We start from the raw sequence: 16,275 nt of genomic DNA, 5'->3' as shown, positions 1-16,275 counted from the left end.
TTGTGCGGAATAATTCCTAGCGCGCCGATGGCTTCAGAGTTGGTCTTCTCGAACTTTTGCTTTCGCACTGCATTCCGCAATCTTTTCGTTATGAGTTGTGTGCTTCGGTTTCCCGACTTTCTTGTGTTTAGTGCGTTTGGCTTCTCTTAACCCCTAGCCACCGCTTGCCGAAATTTCCACACTGTCGTCCGTCGATCTGCAGAGCTCGATGAAGGCATCGCGGCCGTTCCTGAGCTCGTGGAACGGCCGAATCTGTAGTTGTTTCCAGATCTCTCCCACACAACGGCCTCCCAGAAGCTTGGATTACAGAAGTACGCCACTACTCCCAGCCGGAGATTCACGTTTGAAAGCAGAATGACATGAGCTACACGCAGCGCCGATTTTTTTTTTTTTTTTGTGTCTGACCTACTTTGAAAGACTTTTTAGTCGATTTACTTACTACTATCGCTGTTGGAAACCAGGTGATAACCACACAGTATTCTAGAGACGATGAGGTAATGAAAATTTAGAATAAGTAAAACAGTATCATAAGAAGTTGTGCGGTGGAGCAGCACATGCAATTCACGCTTCCTAGATAATCGTTACTGCATAGAATAATTCTGTTGTCTGCGGCGTCTTCAGTATCCGTCTTCTGGAAATTTTGCTTGCAGTATATCGTGCAATCTTTTCGTTATGAGTTGGTGCTTGGTTTCCCGATGTTCTTTTGTTTAGTGCATTCGCCTTCTCTTAACCCTGAGAAACCACATACCGAAACTGAGGCACTGCCGGCTGATCATAAGCAGTGCTCGATGAAGTTATTTCGCTTGCTGTTCGTTGCCTTTAATATTGTTCTCATCAGTGGTGAGTGCTGCCTGCAGAAAGCGTTTATCTTGCGAATTCACGTGAAAGTTTGTGTTCCCTGTGAGGTCCACTACTTGGGATTAACTTGACTGCTCCAGACAGGTGGCTCGTTGGTCTAGGGGTATGATTCCTGCTTTGGGTGCAGGAGGTCCCGGGTTCAAATCCCGGACGAGCCCTGCCATTTTGACCGTGCTGAAGAGTAGGTGGAACTCAGTCCCGGTTGCAGCTCCTCAATGAAGAGTAGACGCCTGTTATAGCACGTGGATATAACAAGAATGCGGCACCAGTAAAGTACGTAGGTGGAATTCGATAGAAACGCAGACGGTAATTTTGCATGCAACGGAAAACAAGGTTGTCTTTGCGGAATATGTGCACCGTGAGTGGAGATTCAGCTTAATTGTGCGACAGTCTACCCTCATCTTACTAGCGACGGCAACAACCAAGGGGTGGCATGTAAGATTGAGCGTGGCTAAGAGTTTCTCATTATTAGTTAGCATCACACTTTGACAGAGCTGTGACAAGGCGAGTAGGGTGAGCTCAGGAAAGCCAGTAGCAAGCGCACTTGAAGTAGCCCAGAAGAACCGGATTATAAATTTTGCCAGCCATAATGGAGCTAGGGGCGTTCTCAGTTACCAAATACCGGTGCAATAAGAGAGCAACAGTATTTGACAGTAAAATGACGCCCTATCCGTCTAGCATACGACATTGCTTGTCTCTGCATACGCGGACGTGAGGTCATCTCGGAAATGAAATCCGAAATATAGATTAAAATTGTTGTGTTCCCGCCCGGGATCGAACCGGGGACCTTCTGCGTGTAAAGCAGACGTGATAACCGCTACACCACGGAAACGACGGTCGCTTTCATGTACCACCCGGAGACTCGTAATAGCAACAGTTTGTCTTCTGTGTTAGCAAGGGCATCGGCTACGAGCTCCCTCCGATTCGTGAAGTTCCTATAGTAAAAGACGTCGATAAAAACAATCCAACCGCGACAGACAGGGAGAACGCTGGCTGAGCTGCAGCCCTACATGGTGAGACCATCAAAGGTGGCGTCATTCACATGCAGTGCGTTTTCGGAACGAATAGGCTCGTTGGTCTAGGGGTATGATTCCTGCTTCGGGTGCAGGAGGTCCCGGGTTCAAATCCCGGACGAGCCCTTGCGTTTTGTACAACGGTGTGGCAACAAATCGCATGGCGGCGGCTGTTTCGCGCATTTCCAGGCCTCCAAGTCAGCGCTAAAATCCGACAACCAGTTCTGAAACCGTTTCATGTTTCATTTGAGCCATGTGCACCCTGCTGATGGAACGTTTGATTTAAATGGTCACAGTAGAGATCGTAGCAAGTGTCTTGCTGAGTGCGACGAAAACGGCTTTCCGCCCGCAATCCAACCGGGGACCTTCTGCGTGTTAGGCACGGCGCCTGGGCTCGGCGGCAGCTGCTGCTCTTTCTGTCCTTACGAGATACCGTCGATTCGCGCAGTCGTTATTGCAAAAGATGTCACTAAAGGCAATCGCTTCGTTAGCGGCACGGTGCCTGGGCTCGGCGGCAGCTCTACATGGAGGCACCAGCAGCCCAGCCAGGCCGCCGCCGGCACCGGCGCGCCACAGCGCAAGGAGCCGGCGGCCGCCCTGCAATGCCCCCTGTCGTTGCATATTCCACCCGCCTTATATCCTCTCCATGTCTGACTCACTACCCTAAATGACACTGCAGTCTACGTGCTTATTACTACCGCTTTTGGAAGAACCAAGGCGCAGCATTCTAGTGTCGAACCGGCATTGCAAATTTGGATTAAGCAAAATTTTATTGTGTGGTCGAGCGACAGCGTCATCTCGCTCTTCCTACATGATCGCCTCTTGTGCGGAATAATTCCTAGCGCGCCGATGGCTTCAGAGTTGGTCTTCTCGAACTTTTGCTTTCGCACTGCATTCCGCAATCTTTTCGTTATGAGTTGTGTGCTTCGGTTTCCCGACTTTCTTGTGTTTAGTGCGTTTGGCTTCTCTTAACCCCTAGCCACCGCTTGCCGAAATTTCCACACTGTCGTCCGTCGATCTGCAGAGCTCGATGAAGGCATCGCGGCCGTTCCTGAGCTCGTGGAACGGCCGAATCTGTAGTTGTTTCCAGATCTCTCCCACACAACGGCCTCCCAGAAGCTTGGATTACAGAAGTACGCCACTACTCCCAGCCGGAGATTCACGTTTGAAAGCAGAATGACATGAGCTACACGCAGCGCCGATTTTTTTTTTTTTTTTGTGTCTGACCTACTTTGAAAGACTTTTTAGTCGATTTACTTACTACTATCGCTGTTGGAAACCAGGTGATAACCACACAGTATTCTAGAGACGATGAGGTAATGAAAATTTAGAATAAGTAAAACAGTATCATAAGAAGTTGTGCGGTGGAGCAGCACATGCAATTCACGCTTCCTAGATAATCGTTACTGCATAGAATAATTCTGTTGTCTGCGGCGTCTTCAGTATCCGTCTTCTGGAAATTTTGCTTGCAGTATATCGTGCAATCTTTTCGTTATGAGTTGGTGCTTGGTTTCCCGATGTTCTTTTGTTTAGTGCATTCGCCTTCTCTTAACCCTGAGAAACCACATACCGAAACTGAGGCACTGCCGGCTGATCATAAGCAGTGCTCGATGAAGTTATTTCGCTTGCTGTTCGTTGCCTTTAATATTGTTCTCATCAGTGGTGAGTGCTGCCTGCAGAAAGCGTTTATCTTGCGAATTCACGTGAAAGTTTGTGTTCCCTGTGAGGTCCACTACTTGGGATTAACTTGACTGCTCCAGACAGGTGGCTCGTTGGTCTAGGGGTATGATTCCTGCTTTGGGTGCAGGAGGTCCCGGGTTCAAATCCCGGACGAGCCCTGCCATTTTGACCGTGCTGAAGAGTAGGTGGAACTCAGTCCCGGTTGCAGCTCCTCAATGAAGAGTAGACGCCTGTTATAGCACGTGGATATAACAAGAATGCGGCACCAGTAAAGTACGTAGGTGGAATTCGATAGAAACGCAGACGGTAATTTTGCATGCAACGGAAAACAAGGTTGTCTTTGCGGAATATGTGCACCGTGAGTGGAGATTCAGCTTAATTGTGCGACAGTCTACCCTCATCTTACTAGCGACGGCAACAACCAAGGGGTGGCATGTAAGATTGAGCGTGGCTAAGAGTTTCTCATTATTAGTTAGCATCACACTTTGACAGAGCTGTGACAAGGCGAGTAGGGTGAGCTCAGGAAAGCCAGTAGCAAGCGCACTTGAAGTAGCCCAGAAGAACCGGATTATAAATTTTGCCAGCCATAATGGAGCTAGGGGCGTTCTCAGTTACCAAATACCGGTGCAATAAGAGAGCAACAGTATTTGACAGTAAAATGACGCCCTATCCGTCTAGCATACGACATTGCTTGTCTCTGCATACGCGGACGTGAGGTCATCTCGGAAATGAAATCCGAAATATAGATTAAAATTGTTGTGTTCCCGCCCGGGATCGAACCGGGGACCTTCTGCGTGTAAAGCAGACGTGATAACCGCTACACCACGGAAACGACGGTCGCTTTCATGTACCACCCGGAGACTCGTAATAGCAACAGTTTGTCTTCTGTGTTAGCAAGGGCATCGGCTACGAGCTCCCTCCGATTCGTGAAGTTCCTATAGTAAAAGACGTCGATAAAAACAATCCAACCGCGACAGACAGGGAGAACGCTGGCTGAGCTGCAGCCCTACATGGTGAGACCATCAAAGGTGGCGTCATTCACATGCAGTGCGTTTTCGGAACGAATAGGCTCGTTGGTCTAGGGGTATGATTCCTGCTTCGGGTGCAGGAGGTCCCGGGTTCAAATCCCGGACGAGCCCTTGCGTTTTGTACAACGGTGTGGCAACAAATCGCATGGCGGCGGCTGTTTCGCGCATTTCCAGGCCTCCAAGTCAGCGCTAAAATCCGACAACCAGTTCTGAAACCGTTTCATGTTTCATTTGAGCCATGTGCACCCTGCTGATGGAACGTTTGATTTAAATGGTCACAGTAGAGATCGTAGCAAGTGTCTTGCTGAGTGCGACGAAAACGGCTTTCCGCCCGCAATCCAACCGGGGACCTTCTGCGTGTTAGGCACGGCGCCTGGGCTCGGCGGCAGCTGCTGCTCTTTCTGTCCTTACGAGATACCGTCGATTCGCGCAGTCGTTATTGCAAAAGATGTCACTAAAGGCAATCGCTTCGTTAGCGGCACGGTGCCTGGGCTCGGCGGCAGCTCTACATGGAGGCACCAGCAGCCCAGCCAGGCCGCCGCCGGCACCGGCGCGCCACAGCGCAAGGAGCCGGCGGCCGCCCTGCAATGCCCCCTGTCGTTGCATATTCCACCCGCCTTATATCCTCTCCATGTCTGACTCACTACCCTAAATGACACTGCAGTCTACGTGCTTATTACTACCGCTTTTGGAAGAACCAAGGCGCAGCATTCTAGTGTCGAACCGGTATTGCAAATTTGGATTAAGCAAAATTTTATTGTGTGGTCGAGCGACAGCGTCATCGCGCTCTTCCTACATGATCGCCTCTTGTGCGGAATAATTCCTAGCGCGCCGATGGCTTCAGAGTTGGTCTTCTCGAACTTTTGCTTTCGCACTGCATTCCGCAATCTTTTCGTTATGAGTTGTGTGCTTCGGTTTCCCGACTTTCTTGTGTTTAGTGCGTTTGGCTTCTCTTAACCCCTAGCCACCGCTTGCCGAAATTTCCACACTGTCGTCCGTCGATCTGCAGAGCTCGATGAAGGCATCGCGGCCGTTCCTGAGCTCGTGGAACGGCCGAATCTGTAGTTGTTTCCAGATCTCTCCCACACAACGGCCTCCCAGAAGCTTGGATTACAGAAGTACGCCACTACTCCCAGCCGGAGATTCACGTTTGAAAGCAGAATGACATGAGCTACACGCAGCGCCGATTTTTTTTTTTTTTTTTTGTGTCTGACCTACTTTGAAAGACTTTTTAGTCGATTTACTTACTACTATCGCTGTTGGAAACCAGGTGATAACCACACAGTATTCTAGAGACGATGAGGTAATGAAAATTTAGAATAAGTAAAACAGTATCATAAGAAGTTGTGCGGTGGAGCAGCACATGCAATTCACGCTTCCTAGATAATCGTTACTGCATAGAATAATTCTGTTGTCTGCGGCGTCTTCAGTATCCGTCTTCTGGAAATTTTGCTTGCAGTATATCGTGCAATCTTTTCGTTATGAGTTGGTGCTTGGTTTCCCGATGTTCTTTTGTTTAGTGCATTCGCCTTCTCTTAACCCTGAGAAACCACATACCGAAACTGAGGCACTGCCGGCTGATCATAAGCAGTGCTCGATGAAGTTATTTCGCTTGCTGTTCGTTGCCTTTAATATTGTTCTCATCAGTGGTGAGTGCTGCCTGCAGAAAGCGTTTATCTTGCGAATTCACGTGAAAGTTTGTGTTCCCTGTGAGGTCCACTACTTGGGATTAACTTGACTGCTCCAGACAGGTGGCTCGTTGGTCTAGGGGTATGATTCCTGCTTTGGGTGCAGGAGGTCCCGGGTTCAAATCCCGGACGAGCCCTGCCATTTTGACCGTGCTGAAGAGTAGGTGGAACTCAGTCCCGGTTGCAGCTCCTCAATGAAGAGTAGACGCCTGTTATAGCACGTGGATATAACAAGAATGCGGCACCAGTAAAGTACGTAGGTGGAATTCGATAGAAACGCAGACGGTAATTTTGCATGCAACGGAAAACAAGGTTGTCTTTGCGGAATATGTGCACCGTGAGTGGAGATTCAGCTTAATTGTGCGACAGTCTACCCTCATCTTACTAGCGACGGCAACAACCAAGGGGTGGCATGTAAGATTGAGCGTGGCTAAGAGTTTCTCATTATTAGTTAGCATCACACTTTGACAGAGCTGTGACAAGGCGAGTAGGGTGAGCTCAGGAAAGCCAGTAGCAAGCGCACTTGAAGTAGCCCAGAAGAACCGGATTATAAATTTTGCCAGCCATAATGGAGCTAGGGGCGTTCTCAGTTACCAAATACCGGTGCAATAAGAGAGCAACAGTATTTGACAGTAAAATGACGCCCTATCCGTCTAGCATACGACATTGCTTGTCTCTGCATACGCGGACGTGAGGTCATCTCGGAAATGAAATCCGAAATATAGATTAAAATTGTTGTGTTCCCGCCCGGGATCGAACCGGGGACCTTCTGCGTGTAAAGCAGACGTGATAACCGCTACACCACGGAAACGACGGTCGCTTTCATGTACCACCCGGAGACTCGTAATAGCAACAGTTTGTCTTCTGTGTTAGCAAGGGCATCGGCTACGAGCTCCCTCCGATTCGTGAAGTTCCTATAGTAAAAGACGTCGATAAAAACAATCCAACCGCGACAGACAGGGAGAACGCTGGCTGAGCTGCAGCCCTACATGGTGAGACCATCAAAGGTGGCGTCATTCACATGCAGTGCGTTTTCGGAACGAATAGGCTCGTTGGTCTAGGGGTATGATTCCTGCTTCGGGTGCAGGAGGTCCCGGGTTCAAATCCCGGACGAGCCCTTGCGTTTTGTACAACGGTGTGGCAACAAATCGCATGGCGGCGGCTGTTTCGCGCATTTCCAGGCCTCCAAGTCAGCGCTAAAATCCGACAACCAGTTCTGAAACCGTTTCATGTTTCATTTGAGCCATGTGCACCCTGCTGATGGAACGTTTGATTTAAATGGTCACAGTAGAGATCGTAGCAAGTGTCTTGCTGAGTGCGACGAAAACGGCTTTCCGCCCGCAATCCAACCGGGGACCTTCTGCGTGTTAGGCACGGCGCCTGGGCTCGGCGGCAGCTGCTGCTCTTTCTGTCCTTACGAGATACCGTCGATTCGCGCAGTCGTTATTGCAAAAGATGTCACTAAAGGCAATCGCTTCGTTAGCGGCACGGTGCCTGGGCTCGGCGGCAGCTCTACATGGAGGCACCAGCAGCCCAGCCAGGCCGCCGCCGGCACCGGCGCGCCACAGCGCAAGGAGCCGGCGGCCGCCCTGCAATGCCCCCTGTCGTTGCATATTCCACCCGCCTTATATCCTCTCCATGTCTGACTCACTACCCTAAATGACACTGCAGTCTACGTGCTTATTACTACCGCTTTTGGAAGAACCAAGGCGCAGCATTCTAGTGTCGAACCGGTATTGCAAATTTGGATTAAGCAAAATTTTATTGTGTGGTCGAGCGACAGCGTCATCGCGCTCTTCCTACATGATCGCCTCTTGTGCGGAATAATTCCTAGCGCGCCGATGGCTTCAGAGTTGGTCTTCTCGAACTTTTGCTTTCGCACTGCATTCCGCAATCTTTTCGTTATGAGTTGTGTGCTTCGGTTTCCCGACTTTCTTGTGTTTAGTGCGTTTGGCTTCTCTTAACCCCTAGCCACCGCTTGCCGAAATTTCCACACTGTCGTCCGTCGATCTGCAGAGCTCGATGAAGGCATCGCGGCCGTTCCTGAGCTCGTGGAACGGCCGAATCTGTAGTTGTTTCCAGATCTCTCCCACACAACGGCCTCCCAGAAGCTTGGATTACAGAAGTACGCCACTACTCCCAGCCGGAGATTCACGTTTGAAAGCAGAATGACATGAGCTACACGCAGCTCCGATTTTTTTTTTTTTTTGTGTCTGACCTACTTTGAAAGACTTTTTAGTCGATTTACTTACTACTATCGCTGTTGGAAACCAGGTGATAACCACACAGTATTCTAGAGACGATGAGGTAATGAAAATTTAGAATAAGTAAAACAGTATCATAAGAAGTTGTGCGGTGGAGCAGCACATGCAATTCACGCTTCCTAGATAATCGTTACTGCATAGAATAATTCTGTTGTCTGCGGCGTCTTCAGTATCCGTCTTCTGGAAATTTTGCTTGCAGTATATCGTGCAATCTTTTCGTTATGAGTTGGTGCTTGGTTTCCCGATGTTCTTTTGTTTAGTGCATTCGCCTTCTCTTAACCCTGAGAAACCACATACCGAAACTGAGGCACTGCCGGCTGATCATAAGCAGTGCTCGATGAAGTTATTTCGCTTGCTGTTCGTTGCCTTTAATATTGTTCTCATCAGTGGTGAGTGCTGCCTGCAGAAAGCGTTTATCTTGCGAATTCACGTGAAAGTTTGTGTTCCCTGTGAGGTCCACTACTTGGGATTAACTTGACTGCTCCAGACAGGTGGCTCGTTGGTCTAGGGGTATGATTCCTGCTTTGGGTGCAGGAGGTCCCGGGTTCAAATCCCGGACGAGCCCTGCCATTTTGACCGTGCTGAAGAGTAGGTGGAACTCAGTCCCGGTTGCAGCTCCTCAATGAAGAGTAGACGCCTGTTATAGCACGTGGATATAACAAGAATGCGGCACCAGTAAAGTACGTAGGTGGAATTCGATAGAAACGCAGACGGTAATTTTGCATGCAACGGAAAACAAGGTTGTCTTTGCGGAATATGTGCACCGTGAGTGGAGATTCAGCTTAATTGTGCGACAGTCTACCCTCATCTTACTAGCGACGGCAACAACCAAGGGGTGGCATGTAAGATTGAGCGTGGCTAAGAGTTTCTCATTATTAGTTAGCATCACACTTTGACAGAGCTGTGACAAGGCGAGTAGGGTGAGCTCAGGAAAGCCAGTAGCAAGCGCACTTGAAGTAGCCCAGAAGAACCGGATTATAAATTTTGCCAGCCATAATGGAGCTAGGGGCGTTCTCAGTTACCAAATACCGGTGCAATAAGAGAGCAACAGTATTTGACAGTAAAATGACGCCCTATCCGTCTAGCATACGACATTGCTTGTCTCTGCATACGCGGACGTGAGGTCATCTCGGAAATGAAATCCGAAATATAGATTAAAATTGTTGTGTTCCCGCCCGGGATCGAACCGGGGACCTTCTGCGTGTAAAGCAGACGTGATAACCGCTACACCACGGAAACGACGGTCGCTTTCATGTACCACCCGGAGACTCGTAATAGCAACAGTTTGTCTTCTGTGTTAGCAAGGGCATCGGCTACGAGCTCCCTCCGATTCGTGAAGTTCCTATAGTAAAAGACGTCGATAAAAACAATCCAACCGCGACAGACAGGGAGAACGCTGGCTGAGCTGCAGCCCTACATGGTGAGACCATCAAAGGTGGCGTCATTCACATGCAGTGCGTTTTCGGAACGAATAGGCTCGTTGGTCTAGGGGTATGATTCCTGCTTCGGGTGCAGGAGGTCCCGGGTTCAAATCCCGGACGAGCCCTTGCGTTTTGTACAACGGTGTGGCAACAAATCGCATGGCGGCGGCTGTTTCGCGCATTTCCAGGCCTCCAAGTCAGCGCTAAAATCCGACAACCAGTTCTGAAACCGTTTCATGTTTCATTTGAGCCATGTGCACCCTGCTGATGGAACGTTTGATTTAAATGGTCACAGTAGAGATCGTAGCAAGTGTCTTGCTGAGTGCGACGAAAACGGCTTTCCGCCCGCAATCCAACCGGGGGACCTTCTGCGTGTTAGGCACGGCGCCTGGGCTCGGCGGCAGCTGCTGCTCTTTCTGTCCTTACGAGATACCGTCGATTCGCGCAGTCGTTATTGCAAAAGATGTCACTAAAGGCAATCGCTTCGTTAGCGGCACGGTGCCTGGGCTCGGCGGCAGCTCTACATGGAGGCACCAGCAGCCCAGCCAGGCCGCCGCCGGCACCGGCGCGCCACAGCGCAAGGAGCCGGCGGCCGCCCTGCAATGCCCCCTGTCGTTGCATATTCCACCCGCCTTATATCCTCTCCATGTCTGACTCACTACCCTAAATGACACTGCAGTCTACGTGCTTATTACTACCCGCTTTTGGAAGAACCAAGGCGCAGCATTCTAGTGTCGAACCGGTATTGCAAATTTGGATTAAGCAAAATTTTATTGTGTGGTCGAGCGACAGCGTCATCGCGCTCTTCCTACATGATCGCCTCTTGTGCGGAATAATTCCTAGCGCGCCGATGGCTTCAGAGTTGGTCTTCTCGAACTTTTGCTTTCGCACTGCATTCCGCAATCTTTTCGTTATGAGTTGTGTGCTTCGGTTTCCCCGACTTTCTTGTGTTTAGTGCGTTTGGCTTCTCTTAACCCCTAGCCACCGCTTGCCGAAATTTCCACACTGTCGTCCGTCGATCTGCAGAGCTCGATGAAGGCATCGCGGCCGTTCCTGAGCTCGTGGAACGGCCGAATCTGTAGTTGTTTCCAGATCTCTCCACACAACGGCCTCCCAGAAGCTTGGATTACAGAAGTACGCCACTACTCCCAGCCGGAGATTCACGTTTGAAAGCAGAATGACATGAGCTACACGCAGCGCCGATTTTTTTTTTTTTTTTTTGTGTCTGACCTACTTTGAAAGACTTTTTAGTCGATTTACTTACTACTATCGCTGTTGGAAACCAGGTGATAACCACACAGTATTCTAGAGACGATGAGGTAATGAAAATTTAGAATAAGTAAAACAGTATCATAAGAAGTTGTGCGGTGGAGCAGCACATGCAATTCACGCTTCCTAGATAATCGTTACTGCATAGAATAATTCTGTTGTCTGCGGCGTCTTCAGTATCCGTCTTCTGGAAATTTTGCTTGCAGTATATCGTGCAATCTTTTCGTTATGAGTTGGTGCTTGGTTTCCCGATGTTCTTTTGTTTAGTGCATTCGCCTTCTCTTAACCCTGAGAAACCACATACCGAAACTGAGGCACTGCCGGCTGATCATAAGCAGTGCTCGATGAAGTTATTTCGCTTGCTGTTCGTTGCCTTTAATATTGTTCTCATCAGTGGTGAGTGCTGCCTGCAGAAAGCGTTTATCTTGCGAATTCACGTGAAAGTTTGTGTTCCCTGTGAGGTCCACTACTTGGGATTAACTTGACTGCTCCAGACAGGTGGCTCGTTGGTCTAGGGGTATGATTCCTGCTTTGGGTGCAGGAGGTCCCGGGTTCAAATCCCGGACGAGCCCTGCCATTTTGACCGTGCTGAAGAGTAGGTGGAACTCAGTCCCGGTTGCAGCTCCTCAATGAAGAGTAGACGCCTGTTATAGCACGTGGATATAACAAGAATGCGGCACCAGTAAAGTACGTAGGTGGAATTCGATAGAAACGCAGACGGTAATTTTGCATGCAACGGAAAACAAGGTTGTCTTTGCGGAATATGTGCACCGTGAGTGGAGATTCAGCTTAATTGTGCGGACAGTCTACCCTCATCTTACTAGCGACGGCAACAACCAAGGGGTGGCATGTAAGATTGAGCGTGGCTAAGAGTTTCTCATTATTAGTTAGCATCACACTTTGACAGAGCTGTGACAAGGCGAGTAGGGTGAGCTCAGGAAAGCCAGTAGCAAGCGCACTTGAAGTAGCCCAGAAGAACCGGATTATAAATTTTGCCAGCCATAATGGAGCTAGGGGCGTTCTCAGTTACCAAATACCGGTGCAATAAGAGAGCAAACAGTATTTGACAGTAAAATGACGCCCTATCCGTCTAGCATACGACATTGCTTGTCTCTGCATACGCGGACGTGAGGTCATCTCGGAAATGAAATCCGAAATATAGATTAAAATTGTTGTGTTCCCCGCCCGGGATCGAACCGGGGACCTTCTGCGTGTAAAAGCAGACGTGATAACCGCTACACCACGGAAAACGACGGTCGCTTTCATGTACCACCCGGAGACTCGTAATAGCAACAGTTTTGTCTTCTGTGTTAGCAAGGGCATCGGCTACGAGCTCCCTCCGATTCGTGAAGTTCCTATAGTAAAAGACGTCGATAAAAACAATCCAACCGCGACAGACAGGGAGAACGCTGGCTGAGCTGCAGCCCTACATGGTGAGACCATCAAAGGTGGCGTCATTCACATGCAGTGCGTTTTCGGAACGAATAGGCTCGTTGGTCTAGGGGTATGATTCCTGCTTCGGGTGCAGGAGGTCCCGGGTTCAAATCCCGGGACGAGCCCTTGCGTTTTGTACAACGGTGTGGCAACAAATCGCATGGCGGCGGCTGTTTCGCGCATTTCCAGGCCTCCAAGTCAGCGCTAAAATCCGACAACCAGTTCTGAAACCGTTTCATGTTTCATTTGAGCCATGTGCACCCCTGCTGATGGAACGTTTGATTTAAATGGTCACAGTAGAGATCGTAGCAAGTGTCTTGCTGAGTGCGACGAAAACGGCTTTCCGCCCGCAATCCAACCGGGGACCTTCTGCGTGTTAGGCACGGCGCCTGGGCTCGGCGGGCAGCTGCTGCTCTTTCTGTCCTTACGAGATACCGTCGATTCGCGCAGTCGTTATTGCAAAAGATGTCACTAAAGGCAATCGCTTCGTTAGCGGCACGGTGCCTGGGCTCGGCGGCAGCTCTACATGGAGGCACCAGCAGCCCAGCCAGGCCGCCGCCGGCACCGGCGCGCCACAGCGCAAGGAGCCGGCGGCCGCCCTGCAATGCCCCCTGTCGTTGCATATTCCACCCGCCTTATATCCTCTCCATGTCTGACTCACTACCCTAAATGACACTGCAGTCTACGTGCTTATTACTACCGCTTTTGGAAGAACCAAGGCGCAGCATTCTAAGTGTCGAACCGGTATTGCAAATTTGGATTAAGCAAAATTTTATTGTGTGGTCGAGCGACAGCGTCATCGCGCTCTTCCTACATGATCGCCTCTTGTGCGGAATAATTCCTAGCGCGCCGATGGCTTCAGAGTTGGTCTTCTCGAACTTTTGCTTTCGCACTGCATTCCGCAATCTTTTCGTTATGAGTTGTGTGCTTCGGTTTCCCGACTTTCTTGTGTTTAGTGCGTTTGGCTTCTCTTAACCCCTAGCCACCGCTTGCCGAAATTTCCACACTGTCGTCCGTCGATCTGCAGAGCTCGATGAAGGCATCGCGGCCGTTCCTGAGCTCGTGGAACGGCCGAATCTGTAGTTGTTTCCAGATCTCTCCCACACAACGGCCTCCCAGAAGCTTGGATTACAGAAGTACGCCACTACTCCCAGCCGGAGATTCACGTTTGAAAGCAGAATGACATGAGCTACACGCAGCTCCGATTTTTTTTTTTTTTTTTGTGTCTGACCTACTTTGAAAGACTTTTTAGTCGATTTACTTACTACTATCGCTGTTGGAAACCAGGTGATAACCACACAGTATTCTAGAGACGATGAGGTAATGAAAATTTAGAATAAGTAAAACAGTATCATAAGAAGTTGTGCGGTGGAGCAGCACATGCAATTCACGCTTCCTAGATAATCGTTACTGCATAGAATAATTCTGTTGTCCTGCGGCGTCCTTCAGTATCCGTCTTCTGGAAATTTTGCTTGCAGTATATCGTGCAATCTTTTCGTTATGAGTTGGTGCTTGGTTTTCCCGATGTTCTTTTGTTTAGTGCATTCGCCTTCTCTTAACCCTGAGAAACCACATACCGAAACTGAGGCACTGCCGGCTGATCATAAGCAGTGCTCGATGAAGTTATTTCGCTTGCTGTTCGTTGCCTTTAATATTGTTCTCATCAGTGGTGAGTGCTGCCTGCAGAAAGCGTTTATCTTGCGAATTCACGTGAAAGTTTGTGTTCCCTGTGAGGTCCACTACTTGGGATTAACTTGACTGCTCCAGACAGGTGGCTCGTTGGTCTAGGGGTATGATTCCTGCTTTGGGTGCAGGAGGTCCCGGGTTCAAATCCCCGGACGAGCCCTGCCATTTTGACCGTGCTGAAGAGTAGGTGGAACTCAGTCCCGGTTGCAGCTCCTCAATGAAGAGTAGACGCCTGTTATAGCACGTGGATATAACAAGAATGCGGCACCCAGTAAAGTACGTAGGTGGAATTCGATAGAAACGCAGACGGTAATTTTGCATGCAACGGAAAACAAGGTTGTCTTTGCGGAATATGTGCACCGTGAGTGGAGATTCAGCTTAATTGTGCGACAGTCTACCCTCATCTTACTAGCGACGGCAACAACCAAGGGGTGGCATGTAAGATTGAGCGTGGCTAAGAGTTTCTCATTATTAGTTAGCATCACACTTTGACAGAGCTGTGACAAGGCGAGTAGGGTGAGCTCAGGAAAGCCAGTAGCAAGCGCACTTGAAGTAGCCCAGAAGAACCGGATTATAAATTTTGCCAGCCATAATGGAGCTAGGGGCGTTCTCAGTTACCAAATACCGGTGCAATAAGAGAGCAACAGTATTTTGACAGTAAAATGACGCCCTATCCGTCTAGCATACGACATTGCTTGTCTCTGCATACGCGGACGTGAGGTCATCTCGGAAATGAAATCCGAAATATAGATTAAAATTGTTGTGTTCCCGCCCGGGATCGAACCGGGGGACCTTCTGCGTGTAAAGCAGACGTGATAACCGCTACACCCACGGAAACGACGGTCGCTTTCATGTACCACCCGGAGACTCGTAATAGCAACAGTTTGTCTTCTGTGTTAGCAAGGGGCATCGGCTACGAGCTCCCTCCGATTCGTGAACGTTCCTATAGTAAAAGACGTCGATAAAAAACAATCCAACCGCGACAGACAGGGAGAACGCTGGCTGAGCTGCAGCCCTACATGGTGAGACCCATCAAAGGGTGGCGTCATTCACATGCAGTGCGTTTTCCGGAACGAATAGGCTCGTTGGTCTAGGGGTATGATTCCTGCTTCGGGTGCAGGAGGTCCCGGGTTCAAATCCCGGACGAGCCCTTGCGTTTTGTACAACGGTGTGGCAACAAATCGCATGGCGGGCGGCTGTTTCGCGCATTTCCAGGCCTCCAAGTCAGCGCTAAAATCCGACAACCAGTTCTGAAACCGTTTCATGTTTCATTTGAGCCATGTGCCACCCTGCTGATGGAACGTTTGATTTAAATGGTCACAGTAGAGATCGTAGCAAGTGTCTTGCTGAGTGCGACGAAAACGGCTTTCCGCCCGCAATCCAACCGGGGACCTTCTGCGTGTTAGGCACGGCGCCTGGGCTCGGCGGCAGCTGCTGCTCTTTCTGTCCTTACGAGATACCGTCGATTCGCGCAGTCGTTATTGCAAAAGATGTCACTAAAGGCAATCGCTTCGTTAGCGGCACGGTGCCTGGGCTCGGCGGCAGCTCTACATGGAGGCACCAGCAGCCCAGCCAGGCCGCCGCCGGCACCGGCGCGCCACAGCGCAAGGAGCCGGCGGCCGCCCCTGCAATGCCCCCCTGTCGTTGCATATTCCACCCGCCTTATATCCTCTCCATGTCTGACTCACTACCCCTAAATGACACTGCAGTCTACGTGCTTATTACTACCGCTTTTGGAAGAACCAAGGCGCAGCATTCTAGTGTCGAACCGGTATTGCAAATTTGGATTAAGCAAAATTTTATTGTGTGGTCGAGCGACAGCGTCCATCGCGCTCTTCCTACATGATCGCCTCTTGTGCGGAATAATTCCTAGCGCGCCGATGGCTTCAGAGTTGGTCTTCTCGAACTTTTGCTTTCGCACTGCATTCCGCAAT

The 16,275-nt window shown here is 49.8% G+C and overlaps 17 non-coding genes across 17 annotated transcripts; 12 read left to right on the top strand and 5 right to left on the bottom strand.

Moving 5' to 3' along the window:
• Window positions 1–944: 944 nt before the first annotated feature.
• Trnap-ugg lies at window positions 945–1,016 on the top strand. The gene has a single exon. It is a non-coding gene; the product is annotated as a tRNA-Pro (tRNA).
• A 601-nt stretch (window positions 1,017–1,617) lies between these two features.
• Trnav-uac lies at window positions 1,618–1,690 on the bottom strand. Its single transcript has one exon. It is a non-coding gene; the product is annotated as a tRNA-Val (tRNA).
• Window positions 1,691–1,925: 235 nt separating this feature from the next.
• On the top strand, window positions 1,926–1,997 carry Trnap-cgg. Its single transcript has one exon. It is a non-coding gene; the product is annotated as a tRNA-Pro (tRNA).
• A 1,640-nt stretch (window positions 1,998–3,637) lies between these two features.
• Window positions 3,638–3,709, top strand: Trnap-ugg. Its single transcript has one exon. It is a non-coding gene; the product is annotated as a tRNA-Pro (tRNA).
• A 601-nt stretch (window positions 3,710–4,310) lies between these two features.
• Trnav-uac lies at window positions 4,311–4,383 on the bottom strand. Its single transcript has one exon. It is a non-coding gene; the product is annotated as a tRNA-Val (tRNA).
• Window positions 4,384–4,618: 235 nt separating this feature from the next.
• Window positions 4,619–4,690, top strand: Trnap-cgg. Its single transcript has one exon. It is a non-coding gene; the product is annotated as a tRNA-Pro (tRNA).
• A 1,642-nt stretch (window positions 4,691–6,332) lies between these two features.
• Window positions 6,333–6,404, top strand: Trnap-ugg. Its single transcript has one exon. It is a non-coding gene; the product is annotated as a tRNA-Pro (tRNA).
• A 601-nt stretch (window positions 6,405–7,005) lies between these two features.
• Trnav-uac lies at window positions 7,006–7,078 on the bottom strand. The gene has a single exon. It is a non-coding gene; the product is annotated as a tRNA-Val (tRNA).
• A 235-nt stretch (window positions 7,079–7,313) lies between these two features.
• Trnap-cgg lies at window positions 7,314–7,385 on the top strand. Its single transcript has one exon. It is a non-coding gene; the product is annotated as a tRNA-Pro (tRNA).
• Window positions 7,386–9,024: 1,639 nt separating this feature from the next.
• Window positions 9,025–9,096, top strand: Trnap-ugg. Its single transcript has one exon. It is a non-coding gene; the product is annotated as a tRNA-Pro (tRNA).
• A 601-nt stretch (window positions 9,097–9,697) lies between these two features.
• Window positions 9,698–9,770, bottom strand: Trnav-uac. Its single transcript has one exon. It is a non-coding gene; the product is annotated as a tRNA-Val (tRNA).
• A 235-nt stretch (window positions 9,771–10,005) lies between these two features.
• Window positions 10,006–10,077, top strand: Trnap-cgg. The gene has a single exon. It is a non-coding gene; the product is annotated as a tRNA-Pro (tRNA).
• A 1,644-nt stretch (window positions 10,078–11,721) lies between these two features.
• Window positions 11,722–11,793, top strand: Trnap-ugg. Its single transcript has one exon. It is a non-coding gene; the product is annotated as a tRNA-Pro (tRNA).
• A 915-nt stretch (window positions 11,794–12,708) lies between these two features.
• On the top strand, window positions 12,709–12,781 carry Trnap-cgg. Its single transcript has one exon. It is a non-coding gene; the product is annotated as a tRNA-Pro (tRNA).
• Window positions 12,782–14,428: 1,647 nt separating this feature from the next.
• Window positions 14,429–14,501, top strand: Trnap-ugg. Its single transcript has one exon. It is a non-coding gene; the product is annotated as a tRNA-Pro (tRNA).
• A 603-nt stretch (window positions 14,502–15,104) lies between these two features.
• On the bottom strand, window positions 15,105–15,179 carry Trnav-uac. Its single transcript has one exon. It is a non-coding gene; the product is annotated as a tRNA-Val (tRNA).
• Window positions 15,180–15,420: 241 nt separating this feature from the next.
• Window positions 15,421–15,492, top strand: Trnap-cgg. Its single transcript has one exon. It is a non-coding gene; the product is annotated as a tRNA-Pro (tRNA).
• The last annotated feature ends 783 nt before the right edge of the window (window positions 15,493–16,275 follow it).

The sequence above is a fragment of the Schistocerca piceifrons genome, unplaced genomic scaffold (genome assembly GCF_021461385.2).
Source record: "Schistocerca piceifrons isolate TAMUIC-IGC-003096 unplaced genomic scaffold, iqSchPice1.1 HiC_scaffold_537, whole genome shotgun sequence".
NCBI classification, from domain to species: domain Eukaryota; kingdom Metazoa; phylum Arthropoda; class Insecta; order Orthoptera; family Acrididae; genus Schistocerca; species Schistocerca piceifrons.
This window is presented reverse-complemented; position numbering and strand designations above follow the sequence as displayed.